The sequence below is a fragment of the Lipophrys pholis genome, assembly GCF_963383615.2.
Source record: "Lipophrys pholis genome assembly, chromosome: 12".
NCBI lineage: Eukaryota > Metazoa > Chordata > Actinopteri > Blenniiformes > Blenniidae > Lipophrys > Lipophrys pholis.
Genome location: NC_137641.1, coordinates 21,394,801 through 21,415,933, shown reverse-complemented (window position 1 = coordinate 21,415,933; position 21,133 = coordinate 21,394,801). Strand labels below are relative to the sequence as shown.

General features: G+C 40.9%; 1 protein-coding gene across 1 annotated transcript in view; it reads right to left on the bottom strand.

Moving 5' to 3' along the window:
- bmpr1bb (bone morphogenetic protein receptor, type IBb) overlaps positions 1–21,133 on the bottom strand; it is a 52,281-nt gene that overhangs the window by 25,830 nt on the left and 5,318 nt on the right. The window contains exon 3 of the mRNA XM_080476874.1: positions 20,099–20,255. The gene's annotated coding sequence lies outside the window, so the exon portion shown is untranslated. The remainder of the gene's footprint in view (positions 1–20,098; positions 20,256–21,133) is intronic.

Sequence of the window (21,133 nt, the reverse complement as noted above, 5' to 3'; positions counted from 1 at the left end):
CACCTGCCTGGTTGCATTACACTGCAACATGTCTGCGTGCAGTGGACACGCTCACATAGACACGTCACTGCAGAGCCAGTACCTCACCACACACACACACACACTCACTGGCACAAAGACTGTAAAAGAAAAGATAATTACAACGAGGCTGTATCGCAATGATAACTTTAAATAAGGACAATAAGAGCTATCAGATTTTTATAGGGGATAATAACAAAGAAAAACGATGGCTCTGAAAGGCCAACATTACTATAATGACATGAGAACTATCAATTGAGGGTGAAAATTACACACATGTGATCAGAATCTTCACAGGACAGTTGTGAAAATAAGTATTTTGCTGATGTAACCCACAATGAGCAAAGCCTCGCAGATAAGAGGGGGGGATGAGTGTGTCAAAAGTTCACACCCCCCCTTCCACTGTTCACCCTGCAAGAAGAAAAAGATTGCCTAGTGTGAGCGATAGCCCCACCACTACAGAGTGGCTCCACCTGTCTCTCACTACCATTAGTTAGCAGTAGTGCTAAAGAACCAGCAGAGAGGGTCAAAGACAAAGGGAAAGGTGCAAGCCCATCATCAATAACCAATAGATTCCACTCTATCATTATTCTTACCAAAAATACAGTTCATAAGAGTGTCGAGCCCTTGACCTTTAACGTCACAAAAACAATATGAAACCTGCATGAGGTCCTGTACAAACTGTGTATTTGGATCAGTAAAAAGTCCGCCTGGCATTTATGTTGGAATCTGCACACTGGATCCTTTTAACATGCTCCCCACTACTGGCTGTAGTAATGCATGAAAGCATGGATGCAGCCAGACCTTTGGAACAGCTACTTGACTGCGCTTACGCACCTCTCTACGGACTAGTTGACACAGACAGGTGGAGTTTCAATGGCAAATGAACCGCTCACAGATACCCCCAGAAAGAATCTGTTCATTAAGCCAGGTGCTCTTAGACATTGTGATTAATGCTGTTTGGACAATTTGTACTTTTAGTACTTTTTAATTCAGCGGGAATTAATCGAATGAGCCAGTCCACTGCCTCTGGATAAACTACCTGCTCTGTGTTGCCGGAGTGTGATCGAGAGGGAGCACAGGGTTGGGGGGGGGGGGGGGGGGGGGGGGTCTTCTGTGCATATTTTCCATGTGCACCCACACCCCTTCCCAGGCTGTAACGCTGAAAGCTCTTTTGTGTGTTTGTGAGTGGTGTGAAGGCTCCAGTGATACAGTATGCACAGCAGTAGTTTTAACAGAGTGGGTCACTTCCAGCATTTTGATGGCCAATTAGTAGCTGGCTTTCAAGTGAAATCGAAAAACTTTCGTTCCATTGTAGGTGTCCGTTTACACGACAACGGCGCTCAGAGCTACTGGAAAATACAACTTTTTGAAAACAGCTTCCACTTTGGAACCAAATTGTTCAAACATTGTTCTATTTGAAATGCTGCTACAGCACATGCGCACTATGGTCATAGTAAATCGTTCTGGGCATGTGCGAAAATACAGTGAATGCAGTGTGTGCTCGTAATTAGTGAACTTAACACCACTTCTCCAATTAAGAACACATTTACTTCATCATCTGGATTACATTTTTTCTTACAAACAACTGATACTGAGCGGACCAAAACAACATAACATAAACAGCACCCACTAGTGTCCCTACGTGAAAACTGCATCATTTTCATTGTTTCTGCTGTTGCCGGTTTACACGGTTTACATTGCCGTTTCCGATAAAGAAGCGGAGCTCCTCCTGAATGTGGCCGTGGAATATAACGTGAAACAATGTTCAAGTGATATTGGATAACTATATTTTAGGTTTGAAAAAAAAACTGGAGAGAATTTAATGTTAAAAAAAAAAAAGACAGACAGATTGACAAACAAATTTAACATGAGATGTTAGAATTTTTGGTAAGTACTCATTTTAATCATTTACATTTGCATTTAGTACAGTCAGTTCTAAAAATGTTTATTTAATGAAATAAATATTTTTTTTAAATGTTTTTAAAAATAAAGCACTGTCTGAAGGCATGAGCAGTTTGATGAAAAAAAGAAATTGCATGCATCACTATTAGAAATGCTGCAGAAACTGGCGCCTTACTGGCGATCTCAAAAACCCCTTAAAATCTCCCCCAATACCATGCTTCATCATTAATGCTATTTCTGCATTTCCTCTTCATGACAACGTGTATGTGTTCTTGCTAAGCTCTGTATAAATCAGTTAAAGAGTCAATGTGCATGGGCTTAAATCAAAATCGAAGTTTCTGTTGTTCTTGTCACAGAACATTGTAACTAAGCCTCTACTTTTTACGGATTTCCTCCATTTCAGAGCTCAACAGAGCGATTCCTGTCCAGGCGAGCTGGATTTGCAGATGCCAACAAAGATATGCGCCGTGCTTAAGATTCCACGTTCAGCTGTTGCTCTGCACATCTTGGATCAATTTTTTTTTTTTTTTTTTGTATTCACAAAATATACAAAGTACTTTCTGTTGGCCATGTTAATCCGATAGAAGTATTGAATTGAAGTAGCTTTTATTTTCGCTGACATTGTTTGGTCTGAAGCCCAGGCAAATCGAACGATTTGCGTTCTTGTCCAGAGCACCCGAGTGATACAGTCTTCAACAAGCTCAAATACAAGTTAGTATTCTTGAGTTGTCTGGAGTCATGTGAGATGGAGTGAAGGTCAAGTCCGAGGTGTAACTCGAGTGCAAAATCACGTCCTTATCCCAAGCACTTAGTGTACAACAGAAATGAACCGAAGTAGTAGGGTGAGTGACTATATGAGGCAATCAATCAATGAAACAATCATCCACACTATCATTTCCATTCATTTGTCATTGCCCAGCATTCTCACTTCTTTCTTTGCCTACTCATACTCGGTGTGCGGGGGGGGGGGGGGGGGGGGGGGGGGGGGTATGCCCACGGAGATCCTTCAGCTCAAACAAAAAGCAGATGAGCAGACATCCCTTTTTTTTTTCTTTTTTTTTTTACTCCAGGAAGGTTTGAGTGAGTGTTAAACCATCTGCTAATGTGGCTGATGGGAAATCCAGGGGCCTCTCAGTCTTGGCAGAGGGATCCTCTCTCTGGTTGGCCGCCTGACCCACCGCTCATTTGTCAATCAGGCGCTATTCCCTTAATTAGGAGAAGCAGTCCTAACAGTTTAGGTTAAACTTGCACAGAAACTTGTAATTCGGTGGGAAAAGCGAGAAGGTTTACAGTTCCCTGCTTCTTTTGTCTGCACTCACTGTAATTTATCTTCCTGATCATAACACGCACATGCTGGAAAAATAGAAGGCCGTCTCATTGGCCTGATGACAAATTGGTCTCAGCAGCTTTGAAACAAATGTTAGCAATAATTATCCCGGCTCTTCTGATGTTGGTTGAACATGTGTAAACTGCACACACAAAGAAAACGTGAAACACGTCACAGTCCAGTACCACGGATGAAAATAAATGTGTCTGCAGAAGAATATTTATTATTTTAGCTCATTTGTTTTTGAAGAATGGAGCTGCAAAAAAAAAAAAAAAAAAAAAAACCTTAATAGGAGGATAACGTACAGTGAAATATTTATATCGTCAATATGGGAATAGCAAAAGACGCTTTGATGTGTGTGATGAACTGTCTGTAAATGACGAGAGGACCACATGACAATCACAATAGTTTTGTCCTAATAGTTCACATCTGTGACAAATTACAAGTACTTTGACTGTAGTTCATGTGCAGTGATGTGGAAAAACAATTCATAGAGTTTATCCATATGTTCCTTCAAGTCTCAGATGCTGGTGCATCATGGATGCCCATCCTTTTTTAAATTTATCATTTTAGACACTGTATATTCTGAAGAAGAAAAAAAAAAAAAAAAAAAGATCTCTCAATTGATTGTGGAAATAAGGGGGAACACAACGATAAATGCTCCACCAGGTTGTGAACCAGGAATCTGTAATTAATCTTCTTTTGTGTGAACGCAACAATTAGATGCACATTTACTGAAAACACAATCTGGTCATTTGGACAAATCAATAGTCTTATTTTCAACTATAGTTCTGCCTCCTGTCAAATTATGGTTGAAAAAAACAAAATGAAAAAGCAATAAGGCAATGTTCATGTATAAAATATTCTGTGAATGTGTTATGATAAAGATTTTCCTCCCATCTAAAAGCAGTTCCCCCCCCCCCTCCAGACGTTTATGTTTGCTCTCTTTCAATGATCGCACGATGAAAACACAGGAAGCAGCTCTTGGAGCGATGGGCCTGCGATCAATGCCTCTGGGTCCAACTATAAGCAAGGTGATGTCTTAACATCTGCCTTCCTCACTTCTCAACCTTCTCCTTCCCTCCGATAGCCCCGTCAAGTCTCCGTCTACCACTAATGTATCTGAATGCAGTGTCATCCCGGGCCGCCTCGCAGCACGTCGATAAATACTGGAAATGCTAGCCGTCTCTGAAACATCACTCCTTCACTTACTGTAAGTGCACATCACCCGGGGCACCAGCCCCACGCTGCTGACAAGGAGGAAGACAACACCAGGCGGCCCCGGCTATGACAGAGCATCATCAGATCCCACCACAGACATAGTTTTCACTTCTAAAATTGCAGAGTACAGACTGCACGTCTGAATTGGGCTCTCGTTTGTAAAACATGAGCCGGCGTTTCACATCATTTCCAGCCGTAAGGAATACCCCGTAAACAGTCGTCTTTATGGATGGAGTATGAAAATACGTGGTTGTCTTCTCATGGCCTTGGCACATCCCTTGGCAGCGATGTTGGCTTTTATGGCTTATGGACGACTGGCGAATCAGATCAGATCAAACCACCAACAAGGAGGGCTCGTGCTTATGTTCCTCATATAAATGCGAGTTCTACTAAAAACTTTTTTTTTTTCACATAAAATCTCTAACAGTTCCTTTGGGATCTTTTAAGTTCTTAATGGGATCATTATGGTCTGGGATGTTTAAAAAAATAAAAGGGCACCAACTACATTTTGCAAGCACACGTGTGGAAGCTGATCTACCAACAAGATGCACTGAGATGTGATACTAGTTTGAGGTATTTCCTAAGCTGGCTCTCCACAATTTTTATTTCCAGTCGTGACTATATAATATTCTCTGTGGTGTATCCCTTGTTAGGTCTGGCAAAATGTTTTGAATCTCTTATGTTGCGTCCAGGTTTTCCACAACTTTGACTTTGACAAATCATCTATAATTTAAATTTTTTGTAATATTTTGTTGTATTTGCTGTAATGATTCAATATCTCTGATAACATCCTCTCCCAACTCCATGATTACACATTTCATTTTGTGCTTGGTGTTCATGGTGATTGATGGTCTTAGTTGATCATCTGTAAAACGCAAGAAAACCGAAAACAAAGTCTTTATTTCTGCATCTTTTCATCTGTATAATTTGACAGAGAAGGCACATTTGAGGAACGGAATATCTTCTTAAAACAGAACATACGTCAGAGGCAGTTTTTGCTGCTGTCCAATCAGGTGCAGTGAGACCATATTCTGGCGCTTCTGGTGGAAAAGTGCCTTTTCACAGAGGACTCCCACTTATGTTTCACCACTGGGCTGCATGAACCCCCCCCCCCCCCCCCCCCCCCCCGCCCCCTTTTTTTTGTGCTTAATATTAGGAAACTGTTTCACATGGCCTTTGTGTATGTGTGTGTATGTGTGTGTGTGTCACCACATGAGAGCAATTCTCCATACTGTAATGCTATCTGGCACAATGTGATGACCTTTCAAATGGTGTGGCCTGTACCTACTTCTACTCGGTCATATGAATGGATTTAATGGAAATAATGTGGAAACTTTAAAAAGAGATGGCTCTCGCAAAATGCTGCACAAATCAAAAAAAAACTTTTTGGGATAAAGTTTGTTAAATGATACACTACTACATAGGAAGATGAATAAAGAGGAAAATCACTTATGGTGAGAGAGACACAATATTTAACAAGTGTTAATGTTGAATAACTTGATCTAATTTAACACGTTTTTAAATCTCTCAGCTAAGACCTTTCCTCACTAGAGGTCCCCTGCAGTCAGCACACACAGTAGTAAAACTCACACTGACTTCATGGAAAAGCGCTGATGTTCTGCAAATGATTGCATTTGGTTGTTTTCTGCTCTCTCGACTCTGGCTATTGGCTATGAAGACTGGAAACTTGTTGGCAGAAGCACCTCATTAGACTGTTTCTGCCTTTCAAAACCCTCTGCTTTCCGTACTCACAAGGTGTCCATGCACCTTGTCTTAGTTATCGCCATCGAGGGCTGAGCTCGACAGCAGGAGACTATTATCAACACAAAAGCTCAGCGCCGCATTGATTGGCAGGATGAAGATGTGGGGAGCGTAATGAAATTTTTAAAAGCCGAGTCACTGGAGCTCAGCTGCAAATGTATTATTGTTGGTGTGATTCTGGTCCAGAGTGTTCAAGCTCGGTTTAGAACAAAAATAATAAAACCACACTCTGTAAAGCTGAATACACCCAACTGAAACAGTGATGAATGCATTCCTCGCTCCAAACTGAACCCCTGAGAGCATTTATTTAGTCCGTTTAATTCGAGACATGCAGTGTGTGACAAACTGGGCAGACAGCTGTTCAAAGGGAGACATTGTTCATCACATTTTAGATGTCAAACTCCACACTGATCAGAGCGAACCAAAGGCACAGATAAATGAATCCATTTTTTTTTTAAGTCCACTATTTCTTGCAGCTTGCACTAATGCAGAGATCCAATCAGCCGGATGCACCGTATTTAAATTCTCATCACCTTTTTTTGCAACATAAAAAGCTTGAGTTATAATCATTTATCCATTTGCACTTCAGTTAAGTGCAACACTTCTAGTATGTGTCAGTTTATTATTAACTCTGACAAATCTCAACACATGCCTCAGATTTGTCAAATAGTTCGTAGTTGAATTTAATTTGATCCGACATCTACCGATGGGAACAATAAAAGTGATTTTCCAATAATATTTTGAGTTCGCTGTAGTCTCCACAGTCGGAGTAATTAATGGCGCCACAGGTCCTGTGAGAGCGGGACCAGCTGCATGTTATGTCTTGACACCAGCCCCACTCTTCTTGACACCTTCGGCCACGTTCCTCTCTTCCAATGCCAAGAATACTGGAGGAGTATTGGTCTGAGGACTCTTTGTGCCCACCCTCAGAGAACAAACACTATCAAGACTCAACAACGTGCCCCTCTGCCCATCCCCAGAGCGCAGGCAGTGCCAGCGTCTGTAACTGGAGAACAGAGAGCAAAACAGCTGCTCGCCGTCTATCCTGCATCTGCCACAACTGTGATTTCATGGAACAAAGCGAGAATGCAACCACACGTTTTGACTGTCTGTTCTGTCACACTCCAGCTATTGTCTCTTATTCTCTCCTTTTTTTCCCGTCTATTCCTTATTTTCCTCTGGCACACTGGCGCACACCAATAAGCATGGCATGATACTTCTCGAGCATTTAGAATCTATCATCAGTGACTCCTCTGCTTTATTTCTGCCACGCTCACACACTCTGTTTGACTTTACAGACCTGGAATCCCTCACTCGGCCTTTAGACATTCATTCTGGAAAGTAGCTGGGCTCCCAGTTGGTCGTCAAAGCCACTGACTGAGTTCTTTCAACTGATTGATGGGGATGTTTTGCAAACTGCTGTTCCACAGACAGATGCTTCAGACAGGCGGACTGCACCTACCATTTTAGCTGTGCCTGGTTTGTAGCTATTATCCATTTTAGCCGGACTAAAAGAGTGCTAAAGTGATTTGGGAATACATATTCATAAATTTGGGGTCTGGTCTACACATAACCCTTCAACTTAATTGTTTTTACTTCAGGGTGGGGCTAAACAGATCTCTTCCGCAGCGATTAAAGGTACTTCAACGGAAGACCAGACACATCACATCAACTAGATATAAGTAAATCAGAGCTGTCAGCTCTCAAGCATTAAGATTAAATCTCAAAACAAAGAGCGGGCAAATTTCTTCCTCACCACCAAAGGGACAAACAAGGAGAGGGCACATCTACTACAAGGATTTATAAGAAATGTGGGAGTTTTTGTACGCCTTCATTACTAATCAAACAGATTTTCATCTTGAAATATATTGAATAATCTAATATTTCGGGGCTCTTTCAATTGATATCAATCTCAAACATGCTTAAAATTACCATCATCCGACAAGTTTTTTAGAAATGTCCTTGTAGACTGTAAAAGATGGGGAATAGGGGCCACATGTGGCTCAGGCGCTGCCAGTTGCCTTTGTTTGCCACAGACCTCGTATCACAACAAGAATTACATATCGTTGTAGATTTCCTGTTTTTTTCCACAGTGAAAGATGTGATTGTAAAACAGCAGATCCATAGGTAACAATTGATGGGTGCAAGTTAAAGCTAAAGCAGGCCAACACATTGCAACTTTCATTATTATGCTCTTGAATTTTATTTTGTAAGCACTAGATCATTTATCCTTTTTTAACCAAAACATGACGTTGTAAAGCTTTGTGCCGAATACCACTCTTAAACTGTCTTCTAATAATTTTTATACTCAACCATTTTATATGAAGTCCTTTCCTCCTTATTCTTTTATGCCAAATTGCACCTTGGTTGCATAGAATTTCAAAATAACTGCAGAAACTGTCATGCCATCTCAAAGACTGCCCAATTTGCGAAATTATAAAGTCTCATTGCTATGTTTTTAGGACGATCCGACCAATATAGAAAAGAATTACACACACGAGGCATTTGGTGCTGTGGTAACAGAAAGAAATATCTATTGGTTAAGGCAGGAAAACCCCCTACATCCTTAAAAATATCTTCTGTCTAATCATTGTTCAATTCTGGACATGTTACATTACAACTTTTTAATCCAACTATATTTAATTTGGGCGTTAGAAGTCAACATATATGAATATAAATTGAATTTATGCAGGCTGAGAAATGCATGTGGACATATTTCTGTTATCTGGATGGATTGGTATTTCACTACAACATAGTGATTGTGATGGTCATTTTTTTTTCCTGATATTATTACATAAACCTCCTGGGCCTTCCGGTTTGGTAATTATCTGTAATTTCCTTATAACATCAGTTTCACTTGGCCACAGTCAACTGACATGGAAAACAAGCAGTGAATCGACTACATTTATAGCCGTGCAATGATTGATCACAGGCAGAATATTCTGTCTTTTACAGTTCAACTCCTGCCAGCTACAGTGTAATTTATTTCACTGCAAACAGTCAAAGCTTATACAGAGTGGATCTCAGGAAATTAACAATCAAACATGTCTGCCTAACACACTCACGTTTTCATCCACAACTCCTTCGGTGCTCTCTGACACTTCCTCATTGAGGCGCCGACAGCTGCTTTTGACAGCACACCTGAGCACCACTTCATCCAAGGCCGCACCTCTTTACTCCATGGGCATTCATGAGACGCATTCAGTGGCTCGTAAAAAAATCCTGATGTCAGCATGTGTGCATATATATCATGCTAAAGAAAAAGCTCTTTTTCAACACCCACTTGCCGTAAAAACAATGTCAATAAAAAACAAGGAGCATGTAAGCAGAAAGCTTCCAATACTCATCCTTAGGCAGGGACAACAGTCTTTATTCACTGGCACTTGTCAATTAATCATAAAGAATGCAGGTCTATGTTTTAGTGAGAACATGCAGACAAATGTGCCTCTTGCTGTATTTTCTCTACTTAATATGTAATTACCATTACGTGGGCGGCGCTATATTGTCAGGAAACTGACCTTTTGTTGGACTGGGAAGTCAATCATGTATAAATGGTTTGTTCATTTCTGTAAACCTGTTTAAATTCTAGCACAAGCCCCCTTAGCAACTCTTCTGACTCTACCATCATGGAGAGGGCAGTAGACAGCTCTCAAAAAGGTCAGCCAATGTGCATTTCAGGCCGTGAATACATTGCGAGTACTGAACGGGTAGGCTATTGTCAGCTCACGCTAAATCAACAGCTTTGTTTTCACAAATAAAAGTAAGAAGAAATGAGCTCAAAGAATAATAACTATAATTTAAGTTCACAATAGTGATCAGTAGCTAGTGCAATGTGGCCTAAAGCAGTGGGATTACAGGAATGTATGTTTACATAAGTTGTCATTTCCAACACGATGTATGCAATAAATATTTTAGGCTCCTTATTCTTTTTGCCTCTTAATTATCGGGACGTACAAACTCTGACCACTGACTGGAAATGTTTTCTAATGTAGCTGACTCCCTCTAGTGCAGTTTAGTCCCACAAGGAATGCAGTGTGTTAGCCAGCAACAGTGTAGTATCCACAATACACAGGCTTTACATACAACAGGCTAAATAATACACGGATGTGACATTTAAACTGGAAAACAAAATGGTGCAATTCTGATTTTCTCGATCCAACATAATGACTCCACTGTGAACCATTAAATCTGGCCTCGGCGTGTATTTGCTGCTATAGTTAGATGTGGTGAGGCATGCAGCCAGGGTGGCTGTGTGCCCATAGGTACAGCAAAGTGTCAGTCCACCAGACAGCCTGTCTAGGAAGGATCAATACAGGATTATGGACAAATCCCTCCCGTCAAACTTTGTTTTCAAGCGTGTACAATCCTCGAGTGTTAAGAGTTTTCCCCTGATGAGGCGAGGTGATTCAAAAACTTTCCAGTTTGGCTCTCAGACGGGCAAATACCTGAACTCCCTGCTCCTACCCATCAAATTTTAACATAAAACCGCTCGAAAGAAACAAACAAGCAGGGTGAAGTCCTCAAAGTCAGCACTTCCTTGATGAATTAGTTGTAAATGCATGTGTGTGTGTGTGTGTGTTTGTGTGTGTGTTCTGAGCCCAACCAATGACAGCCATCACAGGTGTGTATCCATGGAGGGAGTGGAAAAGAAAAACAGAGGAAAGCCGGCTCACTGCTGTTTGCGGACGGGTTGACTTTGGTATGAACAACTAAAACAGATGATGGACAAAATGTCATGACAACCAACAATCAATTACACAGTCTAATAGCAGTTAATGTAATACACAAGAAGTAATTATTACAAGGTCAATCAATTCTTTAATGATAATTTACAACTGAGGAGGGGTTTCAGTGCTGCTGCAGCCAACCTTCACTGTTTTCAGAGCAGACATGGCAGCAGGTTGCAGCAGTAGGGATTAGAGATGGATGGCAGCTGCCACATTTGTTAACAAGGCGCTGCCATCAGAGCTCAGGATAGTTGGACCCTTCTGTGTAAACTACCGAGGGGGAAATGGCAGAGGAGCCGATGGAGTTAATTGAATGATCAGCTCTTCGCATGCAGAGAACACACAGATCAATGGAGAGCAAAAGTAAGGGAGAGATGAATATGTCAACATCTGGCCGGGAGCAGTTGTCAATTTTTTTTTTATTTTAGAATAATCATAACAGCAGTTTGCAGTGTCGAAGCAAATTAGGATTCAACACAGACAGGAGAAGCAAGGCTGCATTTGCACCTTGCTGCCAAGTATTTAAGATAGAGAACACAGATGTTGCCAGGCGGAGATCCTGACATCTGAAAGCCCCAGAAGGAATTGATCGCCAGCAAAGAATCCATGGCTGAGTGGCTTGGTGGCTTTTAAAATGGTTTAAAAAAAAACGAACAAACGTTTCAGAATCTTCTGAAACTAAGAGGTGATTTTTAAAACGTGCAGCTCAGAACTCTTTTAATGTGGCTCAGATATTTCATTAATCGCAAAACGAATGCAAACCTTTCATGCAATAATGCAGACAGTATGTCTTCCTAAAAGAACTGCTAACCCTCATCAAAACAACCATAAATAGAGGCAGGCCCACACAAATCATTATTCCTAAAATGCAAACAAAACACCACACTAAAGACAAATAACCAACAAAAGGTTCCTAATTGAGAAAACATACTATTTAACCAGTATACCTTACAGCCAAATAATGGTATTTATTTAGCTAATTCCGAAAGCTTTTCAACTTTAAAAGTAACACTGACAAACTATCTACGAGAAGGGAACACACATCTGCCTCATCTGTCAACACATCCTAACTGAGCCAATAACAAACTCTGAGCTCAGACTGAGGTGGCAGGGAGGTCAGTCCGAGAGAGTGTGTGTGTGTGTGTGTGTGTGTGTGTGTGTGTGTGTGTGTGTGTGTGTGTGTGTGTGTGTGTGTGTGTGTGTGTGTGTGTGTGTGTGTGTGTGTGTGTGTGTGTGTGTATGTGTGTGTGTGTGTGTGTGTGTGGGAGAGAGGAAGGAGAGAATGAGTGTCTATTCACAGCATGGATCTGCTCTCCAGGTCTACACTCAGGCTCTCCGGACCCCCCTGGGAACTCAAGCCACAGCGGGCAACCTGAAACCCATGAAGTCATACTCAGAGAGCACGGCTACCAGGACTCAGTGAGAAAGTGTACAGAATCCAAAGTCAACATCACACAATTCATGGGGTTAATTGTATTTACAATTGAACAGCTGTGGTAGATTAAGAAGTTCACCAATAAAGTATTGTACTTGCATCTGGATATGCAAAAAAAATATAAAAATCGTCCTTTACTCAGTGGGGTTTTAAGAGGAATACTGCCCAAACACAATTTTCTGTGTTGTGCTGAAAGATGAAATTTTGTCTAATGAGTTCTGACGCACTTTCCTGCATCTGCAGGATGTTTTAGTCTCTTTTTAGTCAGCGAGAAAATCACCAAACATTTCCAGCATGTGAACTAAAACCACCAACCACACGACAGCAATCATTTTGTTAAATAAATGTGGTCATTCGCATTCATGTTTTTTCTCTCGTTGTCACAAGAATATTGTGAACTCAACAGCCAGTGGGCCAAACCTGGGCAGCTGGGGAGTCCATTATCGGTGAAAGGCTGCTAAGTGTATAACTTACAAAGATAACAACTATAATTGTTTCAATAAAAGTAACTTGTTTCTAATTTAATCACTGGGGATTCTAATGTGTTATTAGGATTATGGGACATAACAAAACACTGAGATCTGAGCGAAGAGGTCAGCGATGCGGCAGTGAGCGCAGGCTTCCTGGTTTCTCCTGGAGTGCTGTTTGCATCAAAGCCACATGGGGTGAGTTTGTGAAAACATGGACGATAAAGGTTGCGATAATTGCATTACCTAAGAAGTAACAGACTCGAGTCAATGTCAACCTGAAGAGAAACACTTTCAGATCTTGTGGCAGATTTGGAAAGACGATCAAAGCCCAAGGTTCAGTCATTTGTTCCATTTTTGAAAACAACAAAATTCAAAGAGCCAAATGGGGAAACAAGGTTTTGTAGACAAGTTCCTGCATTTTGCATCCTTACAAATGGAATAATGTTGAAATGGACCTTTTTATTTTCAGGATTTATAAAGAGTCTTAATCAAGGAATGCCTTTTTTTCATAGTACAACATTTGCACTAAAACAAACTGAACCATTTCGAGTTCTGATATAACTTATTGTGCTATTATTTTTTACTTCATAGGCTCAACATTAAACCGGTCTGTAAATGCCTCTCAAATAAAATAGTCTGACACTCCTACTCCTGCACAACACCAGCTTCACATATTTGTTTTGCAACCAGATATCTCTGTTCTTAAGCTGAGAGCTTTATGGTGAATCCATCAAATTGTTTTCCATTGTGTAGTTTGCCTATCTTTGCTATATTTGCACATATTAAGCTCAATCATCACCTCTTTACTACGCCAAATTACAGACAATATCATTTAATGCAAATCTGTAATCCTCAACAATCTACTCAAAGCTGAGTCTTAGCTCTTTTCCATGTTATAATTAAAATCCAAAATAACACAATTACCCCATAGAACCATTAACGATACAACTGTCCACTTATAACCATAACATGGTGCAATAATGAATTGTGTTCCAATATTGAATCACAAAGTTTAAAAAGCAAGTCTGTAAATGTCAAATGTCTGTAGATCGCTTGAAAATGTTCTGTCTGAGTCCATATTCCAAAAAGAAAAAGAAAAAAAGAATCGTTTACATCCGTTTTGAGACAGTTAACATTGGATCTAATATCATATATGGTCCGTAAGTAGGAGATTTCTCAGGGTAAAAAAAAGGTCAATGTAAAATACAGGTTGCACTTCTTTGTGTCTTCCGAAATGTAATGATAAATGTCAGTAAATGAGGAAACAATGTGACGCGAGGTGAAGCACTGGCATTCAGATCAGCAGAGTACCACAAAGGCAGTATTTTGTGTGTGTCTGTAGAGTGGGAAAGGACACGGGGTCAAACATGTCATCACATGCTGTCCGTGATGGATGGCCATTTCCTCCTTTTCCACGGGCTCTTACAGAAAACCTCTGGAGATGTTCAGTTGGTGGCGTGCAAGCCTGAGACAAGGCTAAAAGATCACTATTCATCTTAAGTAGCTATCCAAGGCGGAGGTTAAAAAAACTGAATCCATGTTACATTTAAAACTACAGTGTATTGCTTTTATACTGAGACACGATTTATCTGTGTGGCGCTGCGCAATAATGTGATTGGATGGTTTGCAACAAAGGAGCACACGGCAGCCAAAACAAAACTGAGCATCTTTTGTTAAGATTTGTATTAACCTGATGGTGCTCTGCGTCTGTAAATATCCTGGTGAGCAGTAACAGTCTTCTGTTTGTTTATTACAGCCATCATTGGTAGAGTGTGAGGTCATAGCTGCTTTTCCTTCATGTTTAAGAGCATGAAGGTCTGTCCTTTACCACTGGAAGCTATTTTACAGTTGCCTGACAGACAAAGCACATTTACGGTCAACTGTCTAGACAATGAGCTTTGTGCGTTTGTGCCGCACACAGCCCAACCTTCGGCGAGCGTGTCATACTTTCCTCTTCGCACAGCGCATTAACCCCGCACCTTCGCTGGATCGGCCGGCGATCAAAGTCGGCTAAATTCTTTGTTGATGATTCCCCTTTCGGGTCCGATGTCAGAATCAGCCACTGGAGCTGGGAGACGGTCTACTCCATTATACAAGGAGCATAACATGAATTTGCCTTGCCATATCTCTTGCAAAGGCGCACATATGCGAGCACAAAATTGATCAAGACAAGGCATAGAAACAGCTGTCCTGTCAGCCTGTGTCTAATACAGACAGACAGTGGGTGAAGAAACGATTGGACGCAGTGAGCCATCCGTTCAAGTCACAGAGGATTGAGAACATCAGACTGATGATGAACTTCGTTTGTTCTGGCTCCACAGAATAAACGCATGTCTGTGAACAAGAGAAATACAGCCCGCTTGGGTTTCTGTAGAAACATATCAAGTGAAATAAGAGAGCCAGAACAAGACGCGTGTCTATGTTCAAAGTCTGCCCATCTTGCCAATTTATGATTTTTAAGACAGACCGAGGTTGCATTTTATTCATATCAGAAGGTTAAATTATGACATGATTGAAAAACTATTTCAAGGGTTTTAATAATGATGTTATGAAAGTATCAGGCTGCAGCTTGGAGAGAATTTCTAAGAATAAGACTGGGAAGAAGAAACATGTAGCCTGGTGATCCGGGCAAAACATCATAGCTCATATAGCAAATTCAAATGAGATGAATGCTGTTTGTTAGTATGACTTGGTAGCAGGATCAAAAGTTAACATATAGCTTCACTATATGTGGGATTGGCAAAAGAGTTTCCAGAATATCTGATTACATTTTGAACAATTAAACTTTTTTTGTATAAATCGTTGTAATGTCTCAGATTCCATTTTGCTTGTCGTCTGAAGACAAACTTATTGCTGGACTCGATTCAATTTATTTAATTTATCTAGTCAACATTTATCAGTTGTCGCAACTGCTGTGAAAGAATCACGTGCCCATCGGTTGGTAATGTCATTTTGTGAAGGTCTCACAAGAATCTGGAGTAAAATTGTGGCAATGTTTGTGTGACATTCATGCAAATGGGAAATTCTACGTCAATTTTTTTGTTAATTGGATTTATTATTATTTTTTTTTAATAGTTGCACATTATCAGAACCGAATGAGACATAAACGTTATAGTGGAGTACATTGACACCAGCAGTAACAGTTGACACAATCTGACAACTCAATTACAATTCAAGCATGATATTAAAGTGTTTCGCAACAGAAAATTGAATCCATGTACTAGTCCTACCAATAAGGTGTTATCATTGTAATTACAGCCCTATTTTTAAAATGAATATTTTTCTCCAGATTCCAACAAAACAGTCAATTAGTTTATCTTCAGCTTGATAACCCTCACTTTTTTCAATCACTGAAATGTCCACAGGGGATAACATATTCAGTTAACTCTGTGAAAAAAGGCTAAAAATGGATAAACAACACATTAAAAACCCTGTGTGGTGTCTCAACCAGCGGCAATAAAATCATTGAGGAAAATTCCTTCATTTAAACTGTTCATGCCTCCTTCTTATTGCAGACACAGACATAAGCTTCGCATGTAATACAACACACAATGTGTGTGTCATTCCAGACATGTTTACACAGACAAAGTTAGATCTCTGTGTAGAAAGCCTGGAGGCTTCGTCTTTAGGATCCCCCCTGCCCTTGACTTCTATCATTACATCCCCCTATCCCCCCTTGTCCTTATGACAGAGCCCTGGGGAAGGTTCAATTTTAGAGACTAAACTCCAGCTTGGCCCCTCAAGATTGTCTGTCTCCCTTTGCACTGTTTTGCTTGCTTTAGACCAATTTACTGCCTGCAGTTATACTCTTACCAGGAGGCTGTCAAGCCACCATGAGAATATTCCCACAACACACTCACATAGCTGGTATTCATGATCCGCAGCTCACACCAACTCTGAAACCTAATAAAACAACACCGAGGAGGACCGGCGAGAGCACAGACAACAGGACTTATTGACAAGTGAAGACCATTAGCCTTTACCCTGCTGTCAGTGGTTTGATGTATTGCTTCGGCCAAGTTCTGAATGCGATCCAATCGAACCTGACTCAGCGAGCTGCAGTGGCCACTGGCCCAACTACTCACGGAGGATCAGCCCAAAAAATCGGACTCTTTTTTGTCTGAAGCTGTCAGCGTGACTGAGGCCCACCCGCCTGTGATTGATGACCGGGGTTCAGCAGTTTTCTGAAGCTGACACGTGCTGGCTGCGCTGGCTGGGACTCGTCTCCGTTCTATTTAGTTTACATTATTCTTATTATTCCTCTGACCAACCCAGCTGTCGAGAGCATGCATGGGAGGGGTTTTTCCATACCCTCAGTTGTCCAGGTATGTGTAATGAAATCTTAAGTTCTGTTTTGAAAACCCTGGGAGTTCCAGTCATTTTCACATTTGAGGGTTTTTTTCTCTCAGCTTCCCTTCTCTCCCTTTCCCACTCCTCACCCACTTGCACTCCCCTGGAACTGTCCACCCAAAGGTTACTTACTGCTTAATTTGCAGCACTTACAAAAACTAAAACAAATACAGGTTTAAAAGGTGGGGAACACCCAGCATCCTGGCCCCTGCATGGCAAGAGGAGAAAACAGCTCTGAATTGTAGAAAGTGTGCATGCATGTGAAGGATTTTTCAGTTTGTTGCTAGTGAAAGTTTTGAGCTCAGAACATGTGCAGCCATCGATTAAACTCCATCTTATTGAAAATTACAAATGAACCAGTGTTGTCTTCTTGTCACAGTACATATTGAAGGAGAGCAGGAGCACCTGTTCATCAACACTCACCTTATACAATGTGAGGAAGCAAACGTGAACTATGCTTGATGAATAGCTATATAAAATAATAATAATTTCAAATCCAGGAACAAAATGTTCCTTGAATATAGTCTACTGTGAATGCATATCCCTTCTATGAAAGTACAGGATCATTTCTTAAGGGGAAAGTGTGTAGGTCACTTTGAAAACCCATAATAACATTTAAAAAAAACGAGCTTTAACATGCCAATCAGTATTTTTGTATTTTTTTCTTCAATATTTTAACACTACATTTTTACAGGGTATTTGGATCTATAGGCAATAAACGGAAGAGCTGTCACAATCTTGTTTTAAAACGTGTTTCATAATGTACAATTTTCTCTATCGGACCTACAACAAATTCTGTTTTGAAAATGTGTTTCTGTAAAATATGTAGTATATCTTAAAGTTTTTGTTCTGTCATATTTCTTTTCGGAATACAACAAAAAACTGATGCAGATAACAAACATCTTTCTGACTTCCACATTATGTCTGCTGAAGTTCTCCGGCTGCCCAAGCCACACTTTGAAAACCATTGCTCTAATTCAATTTAAGTAACAATGAATTTCTAAGTTGCGTCAGCACATGATGGTGCCAGTGGAGTGTGTTGGCAAGCGGAAGACGGAGCTGCAGCACTAGTCAGTCCATCAGACGGTGATGAGATCAACCAGAGATGAAGGCGCCAGCCTCTGTCTCTTGCGTTACTTGCATATTTGTCTGATACTAATTAAATGAGCAGAAAAACACGTTCAAGGAGCTCAAAATGTCCATCTCTCTGCTCTAACTGTGGACTTTATCCCAACAACTGCATTCAAGAGTACAGCATAATTAAATACACTAGTTTAGCCGATTTTGAGGTGAATTGTCTCAATGATACATATCAGGGTAAGGTGAACACATTCACAGCACTCGCAGGATTAAAACAGACTTAGTCTTTTTTAAATATACAAGTAAAAAAAAAAAAAAAAGACATATAGTAGATTCAGTCAGTAGATTGACGGGACGAAAGGCTGTTTTATCCCCTAAAACTACCCTCTGATCTTCAAACTGTAACCTGCGTGTTCCCGCATGCCAACATGCTCGTGTATGTGGCCGTTCATGTGTGACTGCAGCCCCACATGTGTCGCCACGAAGAGGAAATTAACAGCTGTAACTTCTCCCTTAACACCTGCAATAACAATATGGGGTGTAGCAGGTTGGCAAGCAGCTACTCTCTTTCTCTTTTCTTTTGGTTGTAATCTGATCGTTCTCTCTTCGATGTAAAGATGTGGGAGCTCCAGGGGAGGAGGCCGGTTCCTTCTCGGATGGGCTCGAGCTGTAACTAACATGAACGATTGCTGTAGCCAAATCTTTTTCTTTTTTTCCCCCCCTGGCAAGTTAATTTGATAAGCAAAACGATACTACGCAAATCCCAGTAGCAAATCGATGAAAGCAGCCGTTTGAGGTGTAGTATCTGGTACATACAGTACTTTCAGAAATAAGACATTTAAAAAATAAAGAAAATAGGGTGATAATGAAATAATAAAAAAGAAAAACAACAACATTGCTTTGAAAACACATAACTGAAGTACCAGCGTTGACTGTTTCCATAGCACCCAGCGGAGTTGTGTCCCACGTGGTCAATTACGGCTAAACCCAACACAACTTTAACCAATTTATTTGAGGAAGCCTGGCAGCTAATCTTTCAGTGACGTCTTCAGCCATCTGTTCCACTAACGAAGTAAGACAAGTAATTTCATGAAATTACTTGATAAACAAAGATAAACACTTTAACCGAGGCTGAGTGCCAGTTAGCCATATTTATAGCTATGGGATCTTTCGGCATCATCAGTATCAAGATATTCTAAAAGTAATATGAGGCACCTAATAAAACTCCATATTGGATAAATTATTGCAGCTGGAAAACTGGTTGAAAGAAAATGATTGGGCACGTCACCGGGACGAGGATGGAAAACTGGTTCAAACGATTCCAACAGCTGTCATAAGCTGAAAATAATCACCACATATAACAGACATACAGAACAAATAGGGGGAGATAACACCTGCGAACTGAGATGCAGCATACGGTAACATGACTCACCTTTTGTTTTCAATAGTAGTTTGGATAATCCATTGTTATAGTTGTTCTTAAGAGGTGATGACATGAGTTTATCACCTTCCACCTGTTATGGCTGCCTCCCTAAGCCTGTGACCAGTGCCAAAAACTGTCAAAGACTGCGGTGCAGATCACGTGTGCGAGTGTCTGTGAGAGAGGTTGCGTGTGGTTTTGTTTCCAGATAAAGCAATGTGTCACTGGGAGCCAAATATACAGCCAGCAGAAGCTGGAAATAGAATATTTTGTTGTAACCCACACACAGGGAACTCCATTCTGCCGCACACGTTACAGGATAAACTTTGCTTTTAATGGTTGGGTTACTTTTGTGAGAAGATGTCATTTTGAGAGTAAACTCACCTGATATAATCGTTGCAAAACCCAACTTCTCCTGTGCTTTCACTGCGGCGTCCTCCTTGTCTTCAGGGTTTGAAGTGTAAAGGCTCTAACGTCAGTGCACGTCCTCACACCCGGCTTCATAGGTACGACTCTAAATGCCCTTTGCCCTCACCCAAATCTGAAGAAGAGAAAAAAACAAAAAACCAAGAGGTTCACATGCAAAAGCCATTTTACAATCTGTCATCGTGGGCCAAGAAACAGGAAGACCACGAACAAGACAGAAATTGATTTCATCTGTTTCTCCATCTCCTCTCACAGTCTGAGTGGCACTCGCTGTCACTTGCTATTTGGTGAACAAGCGTGAGGTCCAATTGCAGAATCAGATATGGTGCAGGAATAACGGCTACAGCAGAACACACATGGGAAAGACTTCAGAACAAAGCTTCTCTTGCTAGTCTGTTGAAAGATGGAACCGTCAGAAGAAGATCACTGACAATGTGTTTCCAATGAGTAGAAACGGGCAACCACTTCTTCTCATAAAGAATCACGAGGGGTTGCACGAGTCTAAGCAAAGAAAGAAGGAACCATAAAACATATTTCACTAACCTTGAGACAACACTGTGTCAGCAAAATAACAAACCGAGTCACAGCTGGGTGTAGCGTTAGACTAAGAAAGAGGAGTGTTGAATCTTTTCCCTCTCAGCTGAAACAGGTGACTTGTGATGTGTTTCTGGGTGGTCCTGCTGCTGACCTGTCTCTTCTTAATAAAGCACTACGTTAAAGCATAATTATGAGCTGACAGTCTGTCTGCCGGCCTGTGTGTGTGTGTGTGTGTGCGTGCGTGCGTGCGTGCGTGCGTGTGTGTGTGTGTGTGTGTGTGTGTGTGTGTGTGTGTAGGTAGGCCAAATCAAACGTCACAGATTATATTTGCATAATTTTAATTTTTTTTAATTTCCTGACAATATTTTTCTTTTTACACGGAAAGCCACACATACTTTCTAACGCAAACACACACACAAACATACACACACACACACACACACACACACACACACA